The 21507-nt window shown below is 38.9% G+C and overlaps 2 long non-coding RNA genes across 2 annotated transcripts in view; both read left to right on the top strand.

Moving 5' to 3' along the window:
* Positions 1 to 18304, top strand: part of LOC123465000 — a 46235-nt gene extending 27931 nt beyond the window's left edge. Inside the window, exon 3 of the long non-coding RNA XR_006640076.1 lies at positions 17864 to 18304. This is a non-coding gene — a long non-coding RNA (uncharacterized LOC123465000). The remainder of the gene's footprint in view (positions 1 to 17863) is intronic.
* The window catches only part of LOC123327555, a 1360034-nt gene that overhangs the window by 1289627 nt on the left and 48900 nt on the right, over positions 1 to 21507 (top strand). The gene's annotated exons all lie outside the window — the stretch shown is intronic.

Consider the following 21507-nt stretch of genomic DNA (forward strand, 5'->3'; position numbering starts at 1 on the left):
GGATCTTTGGTTTTAGTCTAATTTCTGTTCTTTCATATTAATAAGGAATTCTCTAAGTTTAACCATCAGATATAGATATAGATATATAGATATATATAGATATATATAAGGTGTGTGTGTCTTCTCCTTTCAATTAGCCCCTCCCAAAAGTACCTATGACAGCTGTTTATGATGAGGACTCTCAAAATAATTTTTTTTTGAAAGTGGACAATTTTAAAGGGGGCTTCTCTGGAGGCTCAGATAGTAATGTATCTGCCTGTAATACATGAGGCCTGGGTTCAATCCCTGGGTCAGGAAGATCCCCTGGAGAAGGAAATGGCAACCCACTCCAGTTATCTTGCCTGGAGAATCCCATGGACAGAGGAGCCTGACAGGCTAAAGTCCATGGGGTCACAAAGAGTCGTACATGCCTGAAGTGACCTAGCACGCCACATGCAACTTTAAAGACCCATCATCTGGTTATTGACAAGTAAGAGCTTATATTATTCTCAAATAGGGGCTGAGACAATGAACCTTTTTTTATGGCTTATCCAAAGATGCAAGAGGTATCTTACAAGAGGGTATGTAGCCTCATGAGGTCGAGAGTAAAACTCTGTGCTGCTACAGGTTCTAAGAATGGTGTCATGAAAACGGTGTCTCCCATTTCCCATGAGAATGTGTCACACCTCTAGTTATAGACCCACTAATCTGGGACACTGGACAGGCTACTGGAATGACACTTTTCTAGCACTAATACATAAATAAGAAAGATTACTCAATCTTACAAAGGCTACTTATGGACTAGGAACCCTTATGACAAAATTCCTTAAGAGCTGGAGTGGCTGGACAAGGAGACTGCTGTTTGACTTCTTGCTCGGAACCCCATTTTACTCAACTGGTCACCAGCTGCACCCCAGTAAGTGCACCTTTTAGATGGCAGAGACCAGAGAGCATATTCTCACTGTCACAAGGCTAAGTTCTAAGGATATAGAACAAGACAGAAGGAAAACCCCATTCAGTTTTTACACGAAACACCCACAAGCCTTGTTTAAACAAGCCTTACTCTGATGAGGAATGAACTCACCTGTCTGTGAGGCCAGCTCAAATAGCAGATTGATCAGATCAGCTCAGCCGCTCAGTCCTGTCTGACTCTTTGTGACCCCATGGACCCCAGCACACCAGGCTTCCCTGTCCACTATGAACTCCCAGAGCCTACTCAAACTCATGTTCATCAAATCGGTGATGCCATCCAACCATCTCAACCTCTATTGTCCGCTTCTCCTCTCGCTTTCAATCTTCCCCAGCATCAGGGTCTTTTCCAATGAGTCAGTTCTTCCGATCACATGGCCAAAGTATTAGAGCTTCAGCTTCAGCACCAGTCCTTCCAATGAATATTACAGACTGATTTCCTTTAGGATTGACTGGTTGGATCTCCTTGCTGTCCAAGGGATTCTCAAGAGTCTTCTCCAACTCCAGAGTTCAAAGGCATCAGTTCTTCAGAGCTCAGCTTTCTTTATAATCCAACTCTCACATCAATACATAACTATTGGAAAAACCATAGCTTTGACTACACAGACCTTTATTGGCAGAGTAACATCTCTGCTTATTAATATGCTGTCTAGGTTGGTCATAGCTTTTTTCCTAAGGAGCAAGCATCTTTTAATTTCATGGCTGCAATCACCATCTTCAGTGATTGTGTAGCCCAAAAAAATAAAGTCTCTCACTCTTTCCATTTTCTCCCCACCTATTTGCCATGAAGTGATGAGACTGGATGCCATGATCTTAGTTTTATGAATGTTGAGCTTTAAGCCAACTTTTTCACTCTCATCAAGAGGTTCTTTAGTTCCTCTTCACTTTCTGCCATAAGGGTGGCATTATCTGCATACCTGAGATTATTGATATTTCTCTCATCAATCTTAATTTCATCTTGTGCTTCACCCAGCCTAGCATTTCCCATGATGCATTCTGCATATAAGTTAAATAAGCTGCGTGACAATATACAGCTTTAACGTACTCCTTTCCTGATTTGGAACCAGTCTGTTGTTCCATGTCCAGTTCTAACTGTGGCTTCTTGACCTGCATACAGATTTCTCAGGAGGCAGGTCCGGTGGTCTGGTATTCCCATCTCTTGAAGAATTTTCCACAGTTTGTTGTGACCCACACAGTCAAAGGCTTTGGCGTAGTCAATAAAGCAGATTTATAATGGGTTTCTCTCTACTGTTCTTTTCTATGGTTCTTCCTCCTATGACAAAAGACACCATACACAAAAACAAAGGAAAATAATGACCACCTCTGGGAGGAAAGCATCAGTAAAAATTGAGTGATCTTTTTACCCAATACTAGAGTCACTATGACCCAAGGATCCCATTTCACAAATATTTTCTCCAGTTAATCTAAGTTTAGAGAGAAGAATGAAAAAGGACTCTCGCCACTTTTTCCTTCTATCTGACCTGGCAGGCAGAGGTCAGGAAGCTGACTTGGTATAAGAACTCTTAGGGTCTGCTGACCATGGTCAGGGGGCCCAGGAGCATTGGGGGAGGGGAGTAGGTGAGCATGGGCCAGCCAGTATCCTGCAGACCCTACCAAGTGTCAGAGAAGGGGAAACATCTGCACTACCCCACTGAGTTCTTCTGGCTGGTCTAATAACTGACACAAGACAGATTGACAGATTTTTTAAAAAATTGAATTTATGTGTATTGAGTTCTCATAGAAGTAGGACCCCTAAAATGACCACGACAAGCTGCTTTTATATTTTTAGACAAAAGCATTTATTCATGAAGATTTAATGAAACAGGGGTGGGGGTGCTTGTGCTTCAGGTAGCAGATGAATAAAGAAGTAATAGTATTTTTTTACAGCATTCCTGTCCTTGAATTCCCTAACTCTGCTATAAGGATGCTTTCTATCCTCCTGGTATAGAAGCGAGGGTTTTACATGGGAGATTTGTTTCTAACTTTCAGGCAAAGAAAGGAGGGTCAGAGTGTTTTGTTTTTTGTTTTTTTCTTTTTAGTATTATTTTTCCCACCACCTGCTTCTCAGATAACTTTAATTCAAAATATTTAATATGCCATCGAAGCATATTTTTTACTTCCCTGCTCTGGGCTTCAACAACTTTCAAGAGATTTACAGATGGCAGTCTGTAATTTGAGCATGACACTGTGTTTGAAATAAGCTATGTCACCTGGCAGCTTAATGTGATCCGATTTACTTTGTTCATTTTATATGTAAATTTGGTTAGTTTCTTCCATGCCATATATACCACCTAAAGCTGGCTCACCCTGGTCCTTCACTGCCATATTGGCATTCTTCACTAGACTCAACAACCATCTGAAATTGTCAGTTGTTCTGTTTGCATGTTTGCCTTGACCCTGTCTCCTTCCTGGAACATAAGACCCAAGAGAACAGGTACCTTATCTGGATTATTCATTGTAGATCATATCCCTAAAAGAGAACGCATCACATCTCAGCTCCTTCCAAATATTACTGGAATAACTAAATATGTTTTAAGAAAAAAGAATAAATTGTTGAATAAAGGACACTTTTTCCAAAGAGGAAATACAGATGGCCAACAGACACATGAAAAGATGCTCAGCATCACTAATCATCAGGGAAATGCAGGTCAAGACCACCATGAGATATCACCTCACACTTATCAGAAGGCTATCATAAAAATAAAACACAAATAACAAGCGTTGGCAAGGATGTGGAGGAAAGGGAACCCATGTACATTGTTGGTGGGAATGTGAATTGGTGTGGTGCTTTGGAAAACACTACCACGTGACCCAGCAATTCCCTGTTCTTTTGTTCCCAAAAGAACAAAAACTAATTTGAAAAATACTGGCACCCCAATGTTCATAGCAAGCATTATTTACAATTGCCAAGATATGGAAACAAATATGTGTCCATCAATATATGAATGGATAAGGAAATGTGTACATTATATATATATATATATATATATATATATATATATACAATGGATTACTACTCAGCATAAATAATAATGAAATTTTTCCATTTGCAGCAACTTGGATGAACTTGGTGAACATTATGCTAAGTGAAATAAGTCAAAAAGAGAAAGGCAATACAGTATGATATCACTTTTATGCAGAATCTAAAAAGTACAACAAACTAGCGAATAAAATGAAACATAAACAGCCTTACAGATATAGAGAACAAACTTGTGGTTACCAGCTGCCGTGGTGGCATTACAGGGGTGGGAGGGAGAGAGGTACAAACCAATGGGTATAAGATAGGCTTAAGGATGTATGGTAAAACACAGAGTATAGCCAATATACTTTAATAGCTGTAAATAGAAAGTAACTATTAAAAGTTGTATAAAAATAAAATAAAATTAAAAAAAGACATTTTGTTATCTAGTGCATTGGCAGGTGGGTTCTTTACCAAAAACACCACCTGGGTAGCCCCATGCTGAATAGCATCACTAAGCTAATTGGGTTTAGTTTGGTGCAGAGGTAAAAAATCCACCTGCCAATGCAAGAGATGCAGGTTTCATCCCTCAGTCGGGAAGATCACCTGGAGGAGGAAAAGGAAACCCACTCCTGGGATCTTGCCTGGGAAATCCCATAGACAGAGAAGCCTGGTGGGCTACGGTCCATGGGGTCACAAAGAGTCAGACATGACTGAGTGACTTATAGGCATACACACAAATAGGATTATGATACAATGTTTTCAGTGACTGCTTCTGTGGACCACAGACCATTAATTTTTCTTATAACCTAAAATTATAAAATACTTTTATGTTAACTGTTTCATTTGATGCTTATTTATTATTAACTCTGGGTATCCAAGTCCAAGCCTAATATGTGTGCATTCTCGGTAACAATATGATGAATAATATGTAACAATGGATGAATAATATGATTTTTAAGAAAAACAAATATGGATTTGAGAGTAATCATTTCCTGTCATAAAACAAACAGCCAAATATTTAAAAAGTTATTAATGTCTATTGGACATTGTAATCACACTTCTCTGAAGTTACCAACATTAACGGAATGGAGTTTTCCTTCCATGACTTTATTAAGATTTCAAAAGCCTTTATTCCAGTTCCTCCAATACTCCCACCTCACCTTTAATACACTTATGTCTAACAGAGAAAATGAAGAAGACACCAGAAAAATAATTTAAAGAAGTCCTTTGTTTAAGGAAGTTTTTTGGGGTCTATTTTTTTTTCTTTTGATATTTTCTTTATTGAAGTACAGTTGACTACGATGTTTCAGATGTACAACAAAGTGATTCTGTTTTAAATATATATATATATATATTCTTTTACAGATTCTTTACTACTATAGGTTATTACAAGACATTGAATATAGTTTCCTAGGTCCTTGTTTATTTTATACAGTAGTCTACGTCTGTTAATCTCAAATTTGTAATTTATCCTTCCTTCCCAATTTCCCCTTTGGTACGTAAGTTCCTTTTCTATGTGTGCGAGTCTATAAGTCTATTTCTGTTTTGTAGATAAGTGTGTTTGCATCATTTTTTTGGGATTCCTCATATAAGTGATATCATATGATATTTGTCTTTGTCTGATTTCACTTAATATGATAATAGGTTCATCCAGGTGGTGTTAGGGATAAAGAACATGCCTGCCAATGTAGGTTAGAGTTAAGAGACATGGGTTCAATCTCTGAGTTGGGAAGAGGGACGCAGCAACCCACTCCAGTATTCTTGCCTGGAGAACTTCATGGAGCCTGGAGGACAGCAGTCCATATGGTCACACAGATTTAAACATAACGGAAGTGACTTAGCCTACACTAGGTCCATCCACATTGCTGCAAATGAAATTATTTTCCTTTTTATAGCAAAGTAATATTCATACACATATATGTGTGTGTGTGTGTGTGTACACACATTCATCTGTTAGTGGGCATTTAAGTTACTTTCATATCTTGGCTATTTAAATAGTGCTGCCTGGAGAATCCCAGGGACAGAGGAGCCTAGTGGGCTGCTGTCTATGGGGTCGCACAGAGTCGGAAACGACTGAAGCGACTTAGCAGCAGCAGCAGCAGCAGCAGCCATGAACACCGGGGTGCATGTATCTTTTCAAATTACACCTTTGCCTTTTCTGGATATATGCCCAGGAGTAGGATTGCTGAATCATATGGGAACTCTATTTTTAAGTTGTTTTTTCTTTTGGCCTAATGAATTTTTTAAAATATTTTGAATAGTTTCTCATAAGATTTCTCTGTGCCCCAAAATAAATATTAAATGTATTAACCAGAATGAGAAAATAAACATTTTTCACTTGTAATCAGTCTCTCCATCCTTGTTCTCTGGAAGCCATACCTGCTCCTAAAAAACTGAGTCTCCAACATACTAATTTGATTGCGGAGAGAAGCCCAGGAAAGCCTAACATGGGTTGAGGTTTCCTAAGTTGCCCTGTCTTTTGCAGGACAAAATATTTCTTGCCACAGTCCAAAGGATATCTTTGTTCATTTAAATGCAGAACTTTACAAATCCATTCTCTGAGAAATTTTAGTCTAGATGAATGTTGCTTTAGATTATCTTTTGATTTATATTTCTATTTAGGCTGTTAAAAATTAAAATTCAACTGAGTAAATTTTAAAGATCTTATTGACTTTATTCAACGAATCATGAATCAGGCAGCATTCAATCTAGCAGACAGAAAAGAGCTCTTAGCCGTACAAAATGCTAGACTTTTATAGCCAGAAAGGAGGGAGTTATGCTAGGCAAGGAAGGAGATTGAGTGTGTAATGTTACTTCCCTTTAGGGGACATTTGAGGTCTTTCAGGCTGATTACCTATCTAGTACCTATCAGGTGATACCCGATTTACTGGTTTGAGATTCCATTTCTAGGAGAACTGAAAGTGTGATTAAGTCTCAGTTTGGTGACCTGGAGCTTGGCATAAGCAACTCCAATTTGGGCCTGTAGACTTGTTTGTAACATGATTGATATGTAAAAGATTAAGTCCTTTTTGAACAAAAGAAATTGAGAGCTCAGAGAACTCAACTGGCCTGGATAAGGAAATGGGAGAACCAGTGAGACAAAGTATCTTATACTGAGTCTCACAATGAGTGGCAAGCCAAGGCTGAAATCCATGTGCCCAGATAGTATTCAGAATTAACTCTTCTTCCTGTGGTACTTGTGCTGTAAAGGTGTCTGCTAAGGGTGCAAAGAGTTGAACAGGACTGAGCAACACACACACACACACTCAAACACAAGGGCTTCACAAAGTTGCATTACTTTTATGAAGTTTCAAAACCACATGAAGGCAAGAACAAGCAAAGCAAAAAATTATATGGCTATCACATGTAAGAAAGAAAGGGTGGAAATCAAGCCATATACATTATTTCATCAAGGAAATGAATAGTTGAAGGCCTTGTCCTGGGAAGGTGATAATGCAAAAGAGGACAGTTAAAGCAATTATATTATTCTGAAAACAAAGGGAAATGGGTAGCTAGCACACTGATAACATTCCTGTTAAGAAGAGAACAGGCAGGTTAGACTCAAGCTGGATCATCCCTCTCCTCATTAGTTTCTTGCCAAGAGGATGTAACTGCTGAATGAAAGGATAAGCAGCCTGTTCTGAGTTAACTAGACTGATTTTGTTTCTTAACATCTATCTCCTCCCAAACTCAATAGAGCATCTTTGAGCAGGGAGTATGCATGACATTCTTCCTTTTCACTTAAAAGTATATCACTTTGATGACTAAGAGCTCTGGAATCTGAATTAGAAGGGACCTTCACTGGCATCCAGTTCAACCCTCTTCTTTTGTAAATGAATCTCACAAAGTTAATGAAACAAACTGGAGATAAATGAGAGTAATACATGAGCAGAGTGGGTTGTTTTTTATTTGGATAAATCAGACTGCTGTGGCTATAGAACCTGAACCATACTGAATTATTGCTGAAATTTAGATGGATAGAAATGAAAAAATCATCAACCCATTTTTTTTGTTTTTTTGGTACTACGTGTTCCATGATGTCATAAGCTTTCTCAACTCATTTGGTGCATGTTAGTTAAACTGACCCTGCTGCTGCTGCTAACTGCTAAGTTGCTTCAGTCATGTCCGACTCTGTGCGACCCCATAGACAGCAGCTCAGCAGGCTCCCCCATCCCTGGGATTCTCCAGGCAAGAACACTGGAGTGGGTTGCCGTTTCCTCCTCCAATGCATGAAAGTGAACAGTGAAAGTGAAGTCGTTCAGTGGTGTCCGACTCTTAGCCACCCCATGGACTGCAGCCCACCAGGCTCCTCCATCCATGGGATTTTCCAGGCAAGAGTACTGGAGTGGGGTGCCATTGCCTTCTCCGAAAATTGACCCTAGGGCAGGATAAATTAGAAAACAATTTTGGGATGTTTGTCTACTATGAAAGAAATTTAAATAAGCTATAATATTTATGGCCTCTCTCTTCTCAAAGCACATGAGTGCCTACAACCTTCCCTATTTCAGAGTTTTGTGAGATTGAGTGCCTAACTTTGTATTATTGTTTTCATTTTACAGATATGGAGAATATACCACAGAGGGGAAACGTTTGCACCTGGTTAATTTTTCTCTTAATTCTACCTTATATCAGTTCAATATTTAGTAATTAGAATACAGCCTAACTATGGGCCTTTATAAAAATGATGCCTCTGACAAATTGAGCTAGAAGCATACCTGAAAGTATTTCCCCAGGTTTGTTTGTTTCTTTCTTTCTTTCTTTTTTTTTTTTTTTGCAGCTTCCTTTTTTAAAATACTTGGCTTCAGTTATGAAGTCAGGGTTAAAAAACAATCTGTTTCATAATATGAGATACACAGACAGTTACATCTCTTCAAATATATGTGTGCATTCTTGCTGAGTCCTGTCAGACTCTTTGCAACCCTATGGACTGTAGCCTGTCAGGCTCCTCTGTCCATGGGATTCTCTAGGCAAGAACACTGGAGTGGGTTGCCGTGCCCTCTTCCAGGGGATCTTCCCGAGCCAGGGATCGAACCCACATCTCTTATGTCCCCTGAATTGGCAGGTGGATGCTTTACTACTAGCGCCAGCACCTGGGAAGCTGCAAACATACACACATATATACTTTAATATTTATAGTTTATAATGACAGTATGGGAGGAAAGAGCTCTCTGTGTTACACATACACACACATCTCAACTATTGGTTCTTATGATAATTTTATGTATCAACTGATTAGGCTGTAGTATCCAGTTGTTGGGTCAGATACCAGTCTAGATGTTTCTGTGACAATATTTTCTAGATAAGATTAACATTTAAGTCAGTGGACTTTGAGAGAAGCATATTACCACCATCACCACTCCAATAATGTGGATAATCTTCACCCACTCAGTTGAAGGTTGTAAGAGAAAATACTTAGGTTCCTGATGAAACCTAAGAATTTTGGATGAAAGAATTAAGTCTCTTGAGTCTCAGACTCAAGACTTAAGATTATATCATCAACTTCTGCCTGAACAGTCAGCCTACTGGCCTGCCTTGAGGATTACAGACCTGCTTGTCTTCACAATAGTGTAAGCCAATTCCTTAAAATAAATATCTCTCTCTCCATATATTTATATTTGTGGTTATGTTATGTTAGATTAGATTGGCCAAATAGTTCCCTTGGATTTTTCACAAGATCTTACAGAAAAACTCAGATGAACGTTTTGGCCAACACTACGTCAGACTGGTTCCAATAGGAAAAGGAGTACATCAAAGCTGTATATCGTCACCCTGCTTATTTAACTTATATGCAGAGTACATCATGTGAAATGCCAGGCTGCATGAAGCACAAGCTGGAATCAAGATTGCCGGGAGAAATATCAATAACCTGAGATATGCAGATGACACCACCCTTACAGCAGAAAGCGAAGCAGAACTAAAGAGCCTCTTGATGAACATGAAAGAAGAGTGTGAAAAAGCTGGCTTAAAACTTGACATACAAAAACGAAAATCATGGCACACTGTCCCATCACTTCATGGTAAATAGATGGGGAAACAATGGAAACAGTGACAGACTTGATTTTCTTGGGCTCCAAAATCAATGCAGATTTTCACTGCAGCCATGAAATTAAAAGATGCTTGCTCCTTGGAAGAAAAGCTATGACCAACCTAGCTGCTGCTGCTGCTAAGCCGCTTCAGTCGTGTCCGACTCTGTGCGACCTCATACACGGCAGCCCACCAGGCTCCCCCATCCTTGGGATTCTCCAGGCAAGAACACTGGAGTGGGTTGCCATTTCCTTCTCCAATGTGTGAAAGTGAAAGTGAAGTCGCTCAGTCGTGTCCAACTCTTAGCAACCCCATGGACTGCAGCCTACCAGGCTCCTCCATCCATGGGATTTTCCAGGCAAGAGTACTGGAGTGGGGTGCCATTGCCTTCTCCGATGAGCAACCTAGACAGCATATTAAAAAGCAGAGACATTACTCTGCCAACAGAGGTTCATCTAGTCAAAGCTATGTTTTTTCCAGTAGTCATGTATGGATGTGAGAGTTGGACCATAAAGAAAGCTGAGCACCAAAGATTTGTTGCTTTTGAACTGTGGTGTTGGAGAAGACTCTTGAGAGTCCCTTGGACTGCAAGGAGATTGAACCAGTCCATCTTAAAGGAAATCAGTCCTGAATATTCATTGGAAGGGCTGATGCTGAAGCTGAAACTCCAATACTTTGGCTACCAGATACCAAGAACTGACTCACTAGAAAAGATCCCGAAGAGGGGAAAGATTGAAGGCAGGAGGAGAAGAGGATGACAGAGAATGAGATGGTTGGATGGCATCATCAACAAAATGGACATGAATTTGAGCAAGCTCTGGGAGTTGGTGATGGACAGGGAAGCCTGGCATGGTGCAGTCCATGGGGTTGCAAACAGTCAAACATGACTGAGCGACTGAACTGAACTGATATTATATTACATAATATCATATTATATTATATCATGTTATATCATATCATTTCAGTTCTTCTGGGAACTCTGACTAACATAATTTCCAATTTTTGAAAACAAAACTATGAATTTAGCACACAAGGCAGCTTAAAGTTTGGGAGTAAATTTGTATCTCAATTGCAATGCTCTTTATACCTGAGCTCTAGGCTATGAAGATCTGCAGATGCTCCTAGAACAATTGTCCATGCTGCAATTGTTGCTGCAAATACTTGCTTACTACGAAATTTACACATCCTTATTATGGCTAGCCTCTAGGGAATTTCTTTCCTTTCCAAGGCACTCCATCATGTACTCAGACAAAAACAACAAAAAACAATATAAAAATGTGCAATGATTTCAGCTGTGATAACCTGGGAGGGATATACTTCTCTATTGTATTCCTTAGTCTGGTTTTGTGTTGCCTCGTTTGTTTTGGCACAATTGAGGTCCTGCAAGGCTAAGTGCGTGCACACACACACACACACACAAGAAGTGTGAAAATATCCAATTTCTTATCATACCACTGTCCATTTATATGTACTTTCTCTTAATAATCTACTCATTTCTGTTTAAGGACATATTTGCAAACACCCAATCCTCTTAATTCTTTAAGCAAATGGAATCCTAGCAATATTACACACCAGCTGGGAAACACAGCAGTCAGTCTCCAGCCTACTGTTCCTAAGTTTCCAGTGTCCTAAAAGCTCAAACTTCCTGCTCCCTCCCCTCTCCTCATAAGTATTTGCCATGCTCTGTGGTGCTCTGAGCTTCCCAGAACTCTGCTGCAAGCCTCCTTTGTTAGTAATATTGTACTGAGATTAATGAAACCAAGATGCATCTGAAGTCATCTTCATGCCAGCACACACACCCCACGTAGTTAAGGCAGCTCAGTGTAGTTCAGAATAATAACAATGATTGAAAGGAAGAAATCAGTCACAGAAGCAAAACAAGTGGGAACAAGGAAGAGGTTTTAAAACAAAGGAGAGAAAAAGGGTTTTCTATGTACTTTGAGCTTTGCACCTCTCCCACAAGTGTCCCCAGTCCAGCTTCAGTAAAGCTATAACAGAGTCTGCCACCTATTCTAAGGCAGAGTCCAGACGTTGCAGGAACTTGGCAATCCCTCTCTGAAAAATGCACATCTTTCTCTCCTCAGTAATGGCAATGTGGATGCATCTTTTCCTTGAAAGAAAATTAAAGCTCGTATGAATCAAGACAAACATTCATGCCTCATCAAACAAAAGCACAGTTTATGAAAATGTAAATGATCATATATTCATTTGGTAAATTAAACATGGCACATCCAGGCCCATGACTTGAAAGCACTGTGGTTTAAATTGAAATGAACAAAATTTATTTGGGGAGAGAAGAGAGAAATTAAGGAATAAAACACAAAATACAAATTGTTTGGAATGCTTTGAATGTGAGTCTCCAAAAGAAGATATAGAAGGCAGTGCTTCTAATGCATTTTGTCAAGTAACACTTTTGTTTCTAAAAACTGCGAAGGTCTAGGCTTTTCTAGTGCATATGTTGCAAATTTTGCAAGGCTAGTCTTTAAAAAAAAAGTGTTCTTTAAAAAAAAGTCTTTAAAAAAAAGAGTTCTACAAACATTTTCTTTTACTTGGACTCATTCCCAGACCTGAATGGAAAATAATAGTATGAAATCCTACTCGCCCTTGATAATACTACTGAAAAATCAACTTCTTGAAATTTTATCTTGCTCCCCATGAAGAAAACCACCTTCTCTTTTTGCTGCCCATTAAATTGAATTCAGTGTCTATAATAAGTATTTGTCAGTTGTCTTTGTAGGATCTATACGCCATCACAACATCCTGTCATTTCCACTAACACACACACACACACACCTTTCTCTGGTCATCAGTGTGGTTGTTTCCTATGAGTGATACACCTGTTTCCCCATTGTCAAATAGCTTGCGACATTTTACCTAAACCTAGGCTCTAAGGATCGGTCAGCATTTCCCATCCCTTTAACCATAACTGTTTGTTCAGTGATTGACACAGAGCACAGTAACAGAGTAAATCTTAGGCTTTGTTTGATGACCACTCTATGAAACACGTTTTTCTTTCCCACAAAGGGCCTAGGAAACAGGTGACGTGAGACTCAAAGGCTCTCTAGGCCTTTTTTGATCACACAGTGTGGGTGGGTGAACTTTTGGAGAAGGAGCTTCTGGCAATAAGAATGATCGTATTTAAGAAAGAGAAACTTGCTTTTTAGTGCCACTGGGTCAATTCGAACTGAAGTCAACTCTACATTTTTACTTTGTAGTTGTATGTGTCAGTAATTCTCCTTCTTGCTTTGTTCTTTTTAATTTTCTATTTTAATGATTAATAGAATGAAGTGTACTAAATGAAAAAAGAAGTCCATGACAATACATATTTGTTTCGTGTGTATTTATGTCTCCATTTGCCCTCTTCATGAGCTCTTTAAAATAAGTTTGCCAAGCAGAATGCTTGACCCATAATTAATATTCAGTAATTTTTGTTGAATTTAATTTAATCTTTATCAAACCTTCCTGTTTTTCTGGGAAGCAGAATTCCAGAAAAACATCTACCTCTGTTTCATTGACTATGCTAAAAACTTTGACTGTGTGGATCATAACAAACTGTGGAAAACTCTTAAAGAGATGGGAATACCAGACCATCTTCCCTGCCTCCCGAGAAACCTACATGTGGGCCAAGAAGCAACAGTTAGAACCTTGTATGGAACAACTGACTGGTTCGGGATTAAGAAAGAAGTGTGACAAAGCTGTTTGTTGTCACCTTGTTTATTTAACTTATACACTGAGCATATCATAAGAAATTCTGGGCAGGATGAGTTACAAGCTGAAATCAAGATTGGCAGGAGAAACATCAACAACCTCAGATATGCAGATGATGACACTCTAATGGCAGAAAGCGAAGAAGAACTAAAGAAAGTCTTGATGAGGGTGAAGGAGGAGAGTGAAAAAGCTGCCTTAAAACTAAATATTAAATATTAAAAAATACTAAGATCATGTCATTCGGTCCCATCACTTCAGTGCAAATACAGGGGGTAAAGTTGGAAGCAGTAACAGATTTCCTCTTCTTAGTCTCTAGAATCACTGCGGTTGGTGACTGCAGCCATGAAATCAGAAGGCAACTGCTTCTTGGCAAGAAAGCTATGACAAACCTAAACAGCGTGTTGAAAAGCAAAGACATCACTTTGCTGAAAAAGGTCCTTATCATTAAGGCTATGGTCTTTCCAGTTCATGTATGGTTGTGAGATCTGGACTGTAAAGAAGGTAGAGTGCCAAAAAATTGATGCCTTCAAACTGTGTTGCTGGAGAAGACTCTTGAGAGTCTCTTGGACAGAAAGGAGATCAAACCAGTCAATCTTAAGGTAAATCAACCCTGAATACTCATTGGAAGGACTGATGCTAAAGGTGAAGCTCCAATATTTTGGTCACCTAATAATGAACAGCCAACTCACTGGAAAGACTCTGATGCTGGGAAAGACAGAGAAGAAGGAGAAGAGGGTGCCAGAGGATGAGATGGCTGGATGGCACCACTAAGCAATAGACATGAACTTGAGCAAGCTCCAGGAGATGACGAGGGACAGGAAAGCCTGGAGTGCTGCAGTCCATGGGGCCATGAAGAGCTGTACACAACTGGGTGACTGAACAACAACAAATATTCTCTTTAAAGGAAAGAATGTAGAATCCGAAACCTGCTCCTTTAATTTAGATAACATCGAGTCACTGGGAAGATGGCCTCTTTCTTGAAGTTTAGAGGCAAATCTGTGCCTCTAGTTGTCTTCAAAATAAGATATAAAGCACAGACAGTGTTCTCTGCTCCACACCCTTCTCCTTTGCATGGGTATATAGCATCATTCATTCTGGACAAGATATTAAATCCTTAAATTACTGATAGAAAGGATTTTTAGTTTAACCTTTCATTGCTATGATTGAGATTTAATAGCTGGAATTCATAGGCTAGTATTACCAAAAAGGTACAATGTTGAGAAAACTTCACTTTATAATGACCATTCTGAAAATATATCAGACTCCCTGTTGAGGAAAATTACTTTGTCATCCACATTGGTAGAGTATATTCAGAGATATCGTGCTGCTGCTGCTGCTGCTAAGTTGCTTCAGTCGTGTCCGACTCTGTGCGACCCCATAGATGGCAGCCCACCAGGCTCCCCCGTCCCTGGGATTCTTCAGGCAAGAGCACCGGAGTGGGTTGCCATTTCCTTCTCCAATGCATGAAAGTGAAAAGTGAAAGTGAAGTCGCTCAGTCGTGTCCGATTCCTAGCAACCCCACAGACTGCAGCCTACCAGGCTCCTCTGTCCATGGGATTTTCCAGGCAAGAGTACTGGAGTGGGTTGCCATTGCCTTCTCCGAGAGATATCATAGAAATGTGGAATAAAAGGAACCATTTGAACTAGTAGACTATCAGGTCCTCTTCCCTTCCTTCATTCTTTCCCTCCTTTCTTTCTTCCTTTTTTTCTCTTTTAAGTTCATGTGTGTGTGTGTCTGTGCGAGCGTGTGTGTGTGTTAGTCACTCATTCATGTCCGAGTCTTTGCAACCCCATGTGCTGTAGCCTGCAAGGCTCCTCTGTCCATGGAATTTTCCAGGCAAGAATACTGGAGTGGGTTGCCATTTCCTTCTCCATTTAAGTTCATACCTACATTTATTAAAAATCCTAGGTTCAGTTTTCATGTTCTACTGTTACTTTGTTTGACATCTTTTTTTAACAAAAATTGTGTTGGAGTATAGTTGATTTATAATGTTGTGTTATTTTCAGGTGTACAGCAAAGTGAATCAGATATATGTATGTATATATATATATATATATCTCTTTCTAATTTAGGATTTCCCACATTATTTACTTTAAATGAATTACTCCCACCTAATAAGAGGTTTGTGCAAAACTACACCCAAAAATTATTAGGAAGATTATTATAATGGGAGAGAACAGAGAGGATAAAGACTTATTTGCTCTAGGCACTGAGATAAGTGTTTAAATTAAGGGTAATTTCATTGAGTTATCAAATTTAAAAAGTTTTAGGTTTGGTAAAAAGAAACTAAATTACCTCTAAAAGTATTTGTTGAGCAATTACTTTATGCCAGATGTTATACTAAGCACTTACTTTCATTAACTCATTTCATCTCCACAGCAACTTTTTAAAATAGTTTCTTTACTTGTAATCTATTTTACGGGTGAAGAAACTAAGTTTCTAAGAAATTGCATATCTTGCCTGAGATCACACAGCTAGCAAATAAAAGAGCTGAGATGGAAAACTAGACAATCAGGCAAAGGACTATATCTGACTTTATCTTACTTGATTATGGGAGGCAGCATTCATTCCCTGTTGGTCTGATTTAAAGTCTGTGCTTCCCGTAGCTTCCTCGTGCTTACTTAGTCATGGCTGACTCTTTGCAAGCCCAGGGGCAGTAGCCTGCCAGGCTCCTCATTCCACAGGATTTTTTCCAGGTGAGAATACTGGAATGTGTTGCTATTTCCTCTTCCAGGGGATCTTCCTGACCCAGGGATTACTCTGGAGTCTTCTGCTTCTCCTGCATTGCAGGCAGATTCTTTACCCCTGAACCACTGGGGAAGCCCTATGCTTCCCATAATCGCCCACCCAAATCCTGTGGTTCAGAAGTTTTGAGTTTTCCTTCTCATTTTGCCATAAGCAGTGTGTCCTTGAAGAAGTTGGCTAACCCTAAGGGGTCTCAATAAGCTCATCAGACTGAGTTTTTTTTTATGTTGAGTTGGATGAGTTCTTTGTATATTTTGTTTATTAACCCCTTATCAGATTTATCATTTGCAATATTTTCTTCCATTCAGTAGGCTTCCTTTTCATTCTGTTGATGGTTTCCTTTCTTCTTTTTAGTTTGACAGACTCCTATTTATTTTATTTATTTTTACTTTTGCTTTTGTGTTTCATTCTTGAGACAGACCTCCCCCCAAATATTGCTAAAACTAATATCAAAGTGTACTGCCTATGTTTTCTTCCAGGAATTTTATAGAAAGAATAGTTTATAATACTATTTTAAAAAACTATTTCCCATAGGTGTATTTACTTAGAAATAGCGTTTGCGTTTGCTGCCATTAAAATGGAATTGGAAATAAAGTTATCTTTACTTTCTTTTTGTCTTTTAAGGATATGTACTTGGTTGCTTCAGTACCTTTTGACAATTGTGTCTGCAGCACGGCTTTCTCTATTCATTCATTCATTCATTCACTCTCAAACCTATAATATATGCCCTATAGTGTTTTAGGCCCTAAGAACACAACAGGTGAAAATGGCAAAGTCTCTGCTCTCATGCATCATCTATTCTAGTGCATAGTCTGTGGTTGAAAAGGTCTAAAGATTTTATTTTATTATCTCCTTCAAATGTGATAAGAATCCTGTGAACTAATTGTTCCTTACATCAGGTTATTGCAGATGTATTTAAAATGTGATGTGATCATGGACAGAAAAATGCACACTTTTCTTAATGCTTTGGTTGATAGATAACATATAATGACACAAAAAAGCCCATCCAAATCATACAGAATGCCGTCTCATCTGTTAAGTTTCTTTCTCTGGATACTAAAGAATTTTCACTGAAGTTCCTTCCTCTCCACCTCTTCCTTTGTATTACCCATGGACGTAACATATTTTCCAGTATCATTACTATTTATTTTAATTCCTGCCTGTACCTTGACCTGATTTTAATTTGAAGCCCAGGCATTTCTTTGCCCCCACCTTGACCTACCTTCTCCTTCCCCGCCGATGTTAGCTTTTGTAGTAGAGAAACATCTATTGCTAATGTGTAGCAGAGTGTCTGATGTATAGTATTGGGGCTCAAATATGAGATTGAATGCAATTCAATTTACGTGACTGTAGTTGGTCCCATTGAAGCCACAAACCACTTCTAGGACTAGAATACTTGAGGAAGAGCAAATCACCCTAGATATCCCAACTGTTGAAATCACTGCTGTAATTGTCCTGCTGCTTTCGTTCCTTAGCTTTTCCCTCCTGCAAAAGTGCATTGTTGCTGAGAGGAACTTGACTGTCAGCCAGAGACAGTGAAAGCCCTTTGTCTGTCTCCAATCCTCAACAACCTTTGCAGGCAAATGCAAGCTTCTTGCTGAGTCATGGATGTGATTCAACTTTCACCTGGAACAAACAACTCAGGAGGTGAAGTAGTCAGCACGCCTGCTCGTTCTCAGTCTGTAGCACCAACAACAAGGACTGCTGGTGCTGAAGGCTTTGCGAATTAAATGGACATCAGTCTATGGCAGGAAAATCCTTCTCAAATTCTGACTCCCAAGTAGGGCTTTTTTCCCTTCTCTCTTGAAGGTTCTGCTTTGTCTCTAAACTATCAACTCAGAATGGAGAGAAACAGCTTTTCCGGCTTGGATGGTTTGACTGTATAATATAATCAATAAATGTCTTAAAACTGATCTGAATTTGAAGGTGTTAGAAAATTCACAGGAGATCATTCTTTGTGTGATTCTGAAATTATTTTCAATTACAGATTAGAACACCGCAGTGTCTGTAATATCATTTAATGAGGCATAATGCTTCCTTTTGTCATTTTTTCCCCTGGATTGAGATGGGCACCCTTAAGCCTCCTGACAGATTCCAGAATGCTGACAATCTCCACTCTAGCAGATGAGAAAGAGCACAACGATGCTGAAATGAGTGCCAACAGAAGTGAGAGATGTTGAAAATAAACTGCAGAAGGCACCTAAATTGGATGTAATTGCAAAGTATTCATCAAATTTTGAATTTGGACTCAGTAGTAACAAGAAGTACTAAAACACTGCATAAGAGAACACTAAAATAGAAGTCAGCAACTGTGTATACATATATGGAGGGGAAGATGTCACAAAAATATCTAATGGCTGCTTTTTCCAGATCTAGAGAATATTAATATGTAGACTATATATTTTGTTTACTTGAGTGTCTGTGTATGTGTTGTTACCTATGCTGTTTTTATCTCCTTCTTTTAAATATCTAAATAATGTACTGATAAACTATAACCACACTTAGGAACAGATATTATATTAATAGTAGGATGTACAAACAAACATTTCAGGAGTAAATTCACCTCTCATTTTTTATTTTTTGAAGACACCTAAAAGTGAATATTTTAAAAGATAATAATGGTTCATTAAGTTTTCATACATCCCACGGGGTTTTTCTGAGTTTTCAAAATGATTAGGAATTCCGTATTTCTTAATCTTTTGGTAGATTGTTGAAATTGATGTGCACAGAAAAAAAAAAATTTAGATCAGAAAAGCATGATGGGTAAATCAAAGGCTTGAAGAGGAAGTAAGCAGAGAATAAGAAGGGAAAGGAAAACTTTATGGATGACAGAATGGAAAACAATGGTGAACGGTTGCAGTGGAAATAATATATAGTATATGGAGGAATATAGTAGGATCCAATGTTAGAAGGCGGGTTTTAGACACAGTCCTGATGGTCACTGAAGAAGTCTAATATCGTGATGGGAGACAGGCAGGTGCCAACATGAAAGGTGAGGCTGGGTCAGCAACCAAATTCCACTGTAGGAGCGGATGTGGTCAACCACCTCTGTAGAGCTGGAAATTGTTTGAGATTGAATGATTGTTATTGTTGATCAGTCGCCCAGGCGTGTCTGACTGTTTGCGACTCCATGGACTGCATCACACCAGGCCTCCATGTCTCTCACCATCTCCCAAAGTTTGCCTAAGTTAATGTCCATTGCATTGGTGATGCCATCCAGCCCTCTCATCCTCTGATGCTCTCTTCTTCTGCCCTCAATCTTTCCCAGCATCAGGGACTTTTCCAATGAGTCAGCTGTTTGCTTCATGTGACCAAAATACTGCTGCTTCAGCTTCAGCATCAGTCCTTCCAAAGAGTAATCAGGGTTGATTTCCCTTAAAATTGACTGGTTTGATCTCCTTACTGTCCTGTAACCATAATTTTTTTTTCAATTCAATATTTACATGAGTGGCAGAAATCTCAGAATGAAGTGTAACTATTAAAGTGGTTTATTTCTTCTGTACATAAAAAATACCCATTCCATGACTAGAGATGAGGATCGTAGCATCACCCAGGAGCCAATTTTACCATTTTCAACATGTCATAAAGATTTTTATCTTGTCATGTTGCTCCCATTCCAGTGAGACAATATCCCTTCCAGCCTCTCAGAAAGAAATGAGCAAAAGGACATCTTCTAGCCTTTAAATACTATTTCCTGGAAGTTGCACAGCCACTTCTGTTTACATTCTTTAAGCCAAAACATGGCTACATCATTCTGCAAAGGAAAAAGAGGAAGGTAGTTTTTGTTCTACTCAGCCACACGGTTAGGTAAAAACTGTGTAAAAGAAAAGGAGAAATGTGCTCAGTTGCTCAGTCATGTCCTCCCCTTTGCAGCCCCGAAGGGCATCCTCTGGCCTTTAAATGCTATTTCCTGGAAGTTGCCATGGAACTTTCCAGGCAAGAATACTGAAGAGGGTTTTCTTGCTTGTAGGATGGATACCATATGAAAAATAATGATTTCTGCAATAATATATAGAATATTTTTTCCATTATTGACACTGACAATGTCAAATCTTTTCATATAAATGATGGATTTAATCAAAGAAAAAGACCAATCAGGAAGGGAGACAAGTTAAGATCTTCTTGGAAAGGTTCTTTGTTAATAATTAGTGCCCACGCTAGCAGAACGGAGATAGAAAACTCCAATCCAGGGACAAGATAGGGGTAAGAACATTTGGTGGTTCTCTGGTTGCAAACTATAAAAGAACAGAATTTAACAGTCATTCTTATTTTTCCAGGCTAGTAGTGGTTATCTGCGTATGGCAATGATCATAAGAGAATTAGGTGGATAAGGTGACATGTATTCTTGCCTGGAGAATCCCATGGACAGAAGAGCCTGGCAAGCCATGGTTCATGGGGTCACAAAGAGTCGAATGGGACTGAGCAACTAACACACACACAGAGGTGACATAAGAAATGCCTAAGGGACAGTCATGATGGCTAAATATTCAGGTTCTTGAGATGCAAAGGTAAACAATGCAAGTGCCTTCCCCTGAAGGAGATCCTACAGATAGTAGGAAACACTCAACTGAGTGCATGAGTTGTATTTTTAATGGAAACATATGTCTTCATCATATGCTAGAGCAGTTTCACCTCTTAATTATATATTTATTCAAGGGGCACACTTTCTTTTTGAGGAGAACTTTCTGCAGCCTCTAATTCTCTTTTGTAGTCTTACCAGCTTCTGCTACATCTTTAGTAAAATGAGATTTCATTGTGCTTTTTAAAAATTCCTTTTTTAAGTTTACCTGTAGGATAAAGTCAAGTCTTTTTCTTCAGAAAGATACATGAAACCTAAAAATTCTGAACCACAAATTCTTAAAAAATGTCTTTTTGAACAACTGTTGACAAGAAAAGAGAACCTTTATATACAGTTGGTGGGAACATTAATTGGTACAGCTACTGTGGAAAGCAGCATGAAGGTTCCTCAAAAAACTAAAACTAGAATTACTATATGATCTAGCAATTCCACTGCTGGGTAGATATCTGAAGAAAACAAAAACACTAATTTGAAAATATACATTCACCCCAGTGTTCTTAGCAGCACTATTTATAATAGCGCAGGAATGGAAGGAACCCA

The sequence above is a fragment of the Bubalus bubalis genome, chromosome 16 (assembly GCF_019923935.1).
Source record: "Bubalus bubalis isolate 160015118507 breed Murrah chromosome 16, NDDB_SH_1, whole genome shotgun sequence".
Classification (NCBI taxonomy): Eukaryota; Metazoa; Chordata; class Mammalia; order Artiodactyla; family Bovidae; genus Bubalus; species Bubalus bubalis.